The 6,694-nt window shown below is 36.9% G+C and overlaps 1 pseudogene; it reads right to left on the bottom strand.

The window, feature by feature from the left end:
• LOC107706101 (rac GTPase-activating protein 1-like) overlaps positions 1–6,694 on the bottom strand; it is an 11,478-nt pseudogene that overhangs the window by 1,989 nt on the left and 2,795 nt on the right.

The raw sequence follows: 6,694 nt of genomic DNA, 5'->3' as shown, positions 1-6,694 counted from the left end.
GGAGGGAGTAAGGACAAGACATTCAGAACAGACAGCATTCAAAAAACCAACTCACTGACTCTGTCCCATTGTCACCTAGTGCTGAAGTCAAGACCAGCTCATCTGAGTTTGAGTCCAGGCTGAGACTTGAGTAGGTTGAGTCAGTCAAGATCGAAACCAGAAGACAGTCAAGTCTATTTCCATTTCTACAAATCAGCATATTAGAATGATTTCTGAAAGCTCATGTGACACTGAAGACTGGAGTAATAATACTGAAAATTCAGCTTTGCATCACAGGAATAAAATACAATTTAAAATATATTAAAATAGAAAATGGGGTTATTTTATATTGTAACAATATTTCACAATATTACTGTTTTTACTGTATTTTTGATCAAATAAATGCAACCAAGTAGAGAATAAGAGATTTCTTTAGATTAAAAAAAAAAGTTGAACAGTAGTGAAGACAAGGCGCTGGTTTGGGAGATAACGTTCGACATTGATTGTTTCCGAGTCATCAGGGACTTGTCAACTATATCACAAGTAATGGGAAATAACCATCCGCCCTAAATGAATGAGGGTAGCATACGTCCTCATGCCTCCGGCATACACAAGTGCCAGACGCTTGTTATAGAATCCACCCTCTGCAAAATTGCCACCATTTTGGATAATCTAGTCTGTCTCCTTAAAGAATACCAAATTTTGGAAGTCAATAGAGGAGAAACAATAATGTACAGTATGTGGAAAATAATGTGTTTTTTTAACCTTAAACCGCATAAACACATTTCATTACACCAAATACACAAAATAATGTTCTTTTTAGCAGCATCATATGACCCCTTTAAAATTAAAACAAAATCCTTCTCCATAATAGCATTATTAAGAAAACCGACCAGAAGCTTCCATAAATGTTCTGTGAAGCTTAAATGTTATGAGAGGCTCTGTGAGTTTCCTCAGGAAGTCTTTGAGGAGTCCACAGACAGCATGAACCTCTTCTACTTTGTGGAGCATCAGTGGGCCTTTCCCGGACACGTATTTCTCCCTCAGTTCCTTCACCAGCTGCTCTCCTCCAGGCACTCTGTAAATACCCTTCTACATACCCCAGTCAGCCATAAAACATAAATGAGATACAGAGAAATTTCATACATCAACTCTATACGCTGTAACTGGATGTTGTAATGTACTGCAATATGATAAAAAATATTTGTTTCTTAAATCCAAATTAAGCTTAATTATACAGCTCTGAGTTTCAAGCACTGTAATTATACTTTCAGCTTGAGAAACTATCCTGGTGTTGGTGTATTATTGAGTAAAAACACCTCTTCAAGTCCTCTTCTCTCAATTTCATGAACACACTGAACAATCAGAGAGGGAATCCTTGAACGTGTGGAGGGGGCAAAGCTCTCTAAAGTCTCCTATAAGAGGGAAACAAACAGATCTTGAACATGGCATCTTTACATAAGGATGTGCATGTGCACTCAGGATGGCTCACCACTCGACAGTCTCTGCATTTTATGGCCAACTTCCCAAAGCGAATCCTCTACCCACATGACATGCATGTCTCTGGACGAATCACCTAGAAAATATAAACCACTGAGCCAGCAGTCATACAGACCCCATACAGAAAAAAATGAAGTAAATGTTTGCTTCATGACTCATGAAACTGATGTTAAAACCAGATGTGAAAGCCTCACAATATGTTGAGAAGTACTACTGAATGGCCTCCTACTGTTTTTTGCTGGAATACATGCTGCAAAGTCTTATCCACAGTGGGTGTGGGGTCCTGAGGAACGACTGGCTCCGGGGAGCTCACCTCCATTTCAACGACTGTTTCAGCCTCTGTGACTTCACTGTGTGCCCACACTGACGTTTGTTCTGCATGGAGGACTCTGGTTAGTTTGGGAAGGTTAGAATGTGACATTGAAAGTGGCGCCTTTGAGTCTTATTTACTATCAACAGACGGAAAATGTTCATTTCTGAGAGCCCTGGACTGATATTCTGGAGTCTCCTGGGTGATGTCTATTACCATGTGAATCTGACCTCTAGTCTCTGGGGTAGTGACAGACGCCTTCACAACCGTCGTCTCGATTTCCTAAGCACATACACAGACAAACACACTCTAAAAATCCATTTGAAGCCAATCATTCTTTCTGCCGAAATGGAAGACCCTTAGAGTAGCATAACAATTGGTTATCTAGCTCGTGTCCACGTTCCTGGCAACAAGGAAAAATGTAGTTTCTCAAAGTGTCAAATTGCTTTGCTTCTCTCTTAGTGATCAGTGCCAGCTGAGTGGGAGTGATATGAGTCCCATGGAGGGAGACAGACAGGACATGGTCCACTGCTGTTCTCATCCGAGCAGTGTGGTGGTGGGTGTGGGCAATATGATGGCAAGCAGTCGGATGTGGGACTGATGAACAAATGAACTGATGAGAAACGACACCAGATTAACCTAAAGGGGGAATTTGATCCACTACTAATAGAAAGTAAGAAAAAAATGAAGGAGTCTGTACATTTCACAAGATATAGCTCACGTTTTCTAACATTTCTGTGCTACAATCCTCACTGATATCTTAGCTAGGAGAAGCTGTTTCATTAAATGGTAAGTGACAATTTATGATTACTGAAGATTTTAAACACATAACTGACTGTGAAATTAACACATACCTTAACTCAAAAGTGACAAATGATGCATGGCAGAATCAAATATTCATGATTCAGATCATTTCTGCTTAAAATGTTTCACTTTGGTGGATTTGTTTTTACTGAGTTAAAACAGTTGAGAAAATAAAAATAAATAGTAGCGTAAATAAACTTCTACCAACCTTCTCTAGTGGTCTAGCCCCCAGGAGATCTCCAGAACGCCCGCTTACTCTTCCTCGTTTTTGAATCGGAGGACCAACACTTGGGCCCATTGATGAACGCTAAAAACAAACAGTGATGAAGTGAGATACATTAAGGGCAAGCACAAAACTACAATATATACTAGCACTTCACAACAGACATAATGTTGTGTCATTTATAACTTGAGAAATCTAAAAAAGAAATGGGAATATTAAGTGTGCTACACAAATGTATCTAATAATTCATAAAATATTATATATATATGAATTATATTATAATTCATAATATATACCTTACCTTAAATATTTCATTCATTTTATTTTATAACTTATTTTTGCTACTTTAGACTAGATTTGAAATCCCAGCCTTTCCATTTATTCCATATACTAGAATCTAGAAACTGGTAGCACTTACTCTTCTCTCACGAGCTCTTGACTTGAGAGGCTTAACAAACGCTGTGTTGTCCAAGTCCTAGAATTCATACCATGAAATAATTTTCAGAAACAACTGTTTCGATCTTTTCAGTGATTTTTATGCATATGCACATTGCTTGTGTTTGACAATAATCCTAAATCATGAATAAAAATTATGCTAAATGTGATACTCCACCAAATCATCATCCGTTCTGTCATAACTAATGTCAGAGTGTGACAGGAAGGAGGACTCATCAATCCCTGATAACCTGATATAAAGACACAAGATCGAAAACAGCATTGCGAATGGGGGAAAAACTCCAGCGAGCTGAGAACAAAACGAAGAGCTTGCTGAACGTTAAGGTACTGTTTTCCTCAGTGCTGTGGGACACTGGCTCCTTTGTGACTGAAGCTGGTCAGCATTGACCTCTGCTCATCATTGAGACAAGCACTTGACTTGCTGTCATGCACTAGAACGTCACATATCAACTGCATCTGCCACTCCTGTCAAATGAATTAATGAGCGATAAAGATACCATAAGTATCCTTAATAAACTCTCACAACAATGGTCAATAAATCACAGAGAACTTCTGTTTTATGAACTCTCTGTGCACATTAAGACATGAGTTATGACCGCCCACATTCACATGGCCCTGTACTCAATGACGCCCTTCACTAAGTCCATGTTAGTCATGGTTATGTCGCACTGACCAAATGGGCAAAGTTTTGCTTGTTGGCTTCAACTTCAACATTTACATACAAGTCTTAAAGGGGCAGTAGCTAAACAGCCCATTTAATTCAAGAGGGTGAAAAAATCAGTAAAAATAAATAAATGGAAAAAAAATAATACACCACCACTATGTAAAAAAAAAACAACAATGCATAACAAAACCGAATGAATGAATAATTAATAATAATAAGTGGTACAAACACAAATCTAGCTTCAAATTATTGCACAAGTGATAAGAACTATGGTTTAATTTCTTAACTAACCAGGCACTGGTAGTCCGCCTCAGCTTTATAGCGTTTCTTGATCTCCATGTCCAGCTGGTTTCGAGCATGTTTGAGTTTGACCTCCAGAGCAGCTCGAGCCACATCAGACTTTACCAGGAGCTCCTTCTGTTTTTTCAGCTTCAGCTCTGCATGAAGCCATTTCTTCTGGGCAGCTTCAATGTTCCTCGCCACCTCAATTAACTCTTGTAGACAAAAGACAACTGGTGAGATTTCAGTATGGCAAAATATATATGCAGATCAAAGAACGACTATCAAGACAAGACATGCTTTCTAAAAGCAGTATTTTTTTTATAATTCTAGCACAAAGATATGAAGCTGTTACAGGAAGTTTAACAATAACAAGTGGGTAATTTGTGGTAATCATATACTTTTAACAAATAGCCACTTTCTCTTTTTTCCTCAGAAGTAAAAATGTACAAAAAAAAAAGTACTCCATGGCTTTCAAATGCTCTGCTGAAACAATACACTCTACAGTTTTCAAATGCCTAAATTATCCCTCATGTTACACTGAAATTGACTTGACTTCCCTTCTTTTTGACATCCATATGAAAATAACAGTCATTTCAAATGATTTTATTTTACTTTCAGTGATTTTGGACATCCACCCATTCAGACATATTATATCGTAGAGCGGGCATACCGTTTTCAGAGGGGTGATTGCTATCCAGAATAGTAATGTTGTTTTAGGTTTGAGTCAAGATGGAGATTAATTTCACCTCAGCAAAAGTACATTGTTAAAAAAAAAAAAAAACTTTTACAGTGTGTATGTCAACTACACACTATATACCATTCTTTAATTTTATTCAGCATTGACACATTAGATTGACGAAAAGTGACAGACATTTATAATGTTACTAAATATTTATTTTTCAAATAAATGCTGCCGTTTTGAACTTTCTATTCAGTGTTGGGCAGTAACTAGTAACTTAGTTACTGTAATAATATTACTTTTTGCAGTAACTAGTAGTGTAACTAATTACTAATAAGATTTCAAATTTTATGTGGAAGATACACAGTTACAGTACAACTTCTGTCGGGCGTGAAGAAAAAGTAATGTAACTAGTAGTGTAACTAATTACTGTTGCCAGAAAGTAATAAGTAAAGTAACAATATTACTTTTGAAATGAGTAACTAGTAATGAGTAATATATTACATTCTTTGAGTAACTAGCCTCAGGGTTGCCAACTCTCACGCATTTGCCTGAGACACACTCTTCCAGGCTCTGTCTCATGCTCTCACTCTGCTCATGTAGGCCTAAATCTCAAGCCAAATTGGCAACCCTGCTTGCGATGTGAAACAAAGTTCAAATTTTGTAAGTTTGAATACTAAATTCAAACAAAAATACCGTTTTAGCTCACTTAATGTGGCGTAAATCGTAAAAGTTGCGACAAGCTTTGATCTCGCCGGCGTCGCCGTGCGGTCACATGGTTCATGGAGCTCTCTAAACAAACCAGCGCACAATAAAGTAGGTTTAAGTAGGATAGATGACAGTTTCATTATACAGGTATTTGCAGAATTTTTTTGGCTAAACATTACAGCATATTATGCATTGATTATTACGTCGATGATCTTTATTCTGGTTTTCTTAACCCTCAGGTAGGCTATTGCTTACTTATAATGTGACCATACAGCTTAACTATTTTTCAGTTAAATAAGTGTTGCATATTTTAGTTAAATAATATTTATTTAATGTTTTTAGGAAATCTTTTGGTACTAAATACTATTTGTGCAATAATTATGATCCATTAATGACTTAAAATGTTTTTTTCTAATATTTCTACTACTTATATTACAATTAGTGTAGTATTTAAGGTTAAAATAGAGAAAAGGGTTTTAAATTCCTAAGCTAAGAGGCAAATTAGAGTCATTTTGTGGTCAGAAAAAAAAATCATTTTCATTTGTAATGCCATGGTTTACCCGTACCTGTATGGCTCTTTACTAAATACATCTAGAATATGGCAGGTCATACCCGCTTAATTATTTTTAAGTTCTACATTTGAATAAATATTTAGACATGATTAAACGCTAGATTTTTAAATGAGAAATTTAACAAGTTAATAACTTACATCCTTTTATAATGAAACTTGCATAATTACATACAATGAAAGCAAGCAAATACTTAGTTTAAAATGGTGCTAAAAAAGGCATTAAACTGCATTCAATCGAACCCCCCCCTCAAAAAAATAAAATAAAATAAAAAACTCACTCCAAGCTGTCGGCAACCCTGCCAACACTACTTCTATTTAATCAAAGAATCCTGAAACAGGTGTCATGGTTTCCACAAACATATTACGCAGCACAACGTCTCGGTTACGTATGGTAACCCTCGTTCCCTGAAGGAGGGAACGGAGACGTCACGTCGGATGACCGACGAAATTGGGATCTCGCTTAGAGAGACCAATCTACTTAGAGTGTAAACTAAACGAGCCAATGCACATTGGCATGC

Source organism: Sinocyclocheilus rhinocerous, unplaced genomic scaffold (genome assembly GCF_001515625.1).
Source record: "Sinocyclocheilus rhinocerous isolate Xijiao unplaced genomic scaffold, SAMN03320098_v1.1 scaffold3341, whole genome shotgun sequence".
NCBI classification, from domain to species: Eukaryota; Metazoa; Chordata; class Actinopteri; order Cypriniformes; family Cyprinidae; genus Sinocyclocheilus; species Sinocyclocheilus rhinocerous.
Note: the sequence above shows the minus strand (reverse complement) of the source record. Positions and strands in the feature narration are given on the sequence as shown.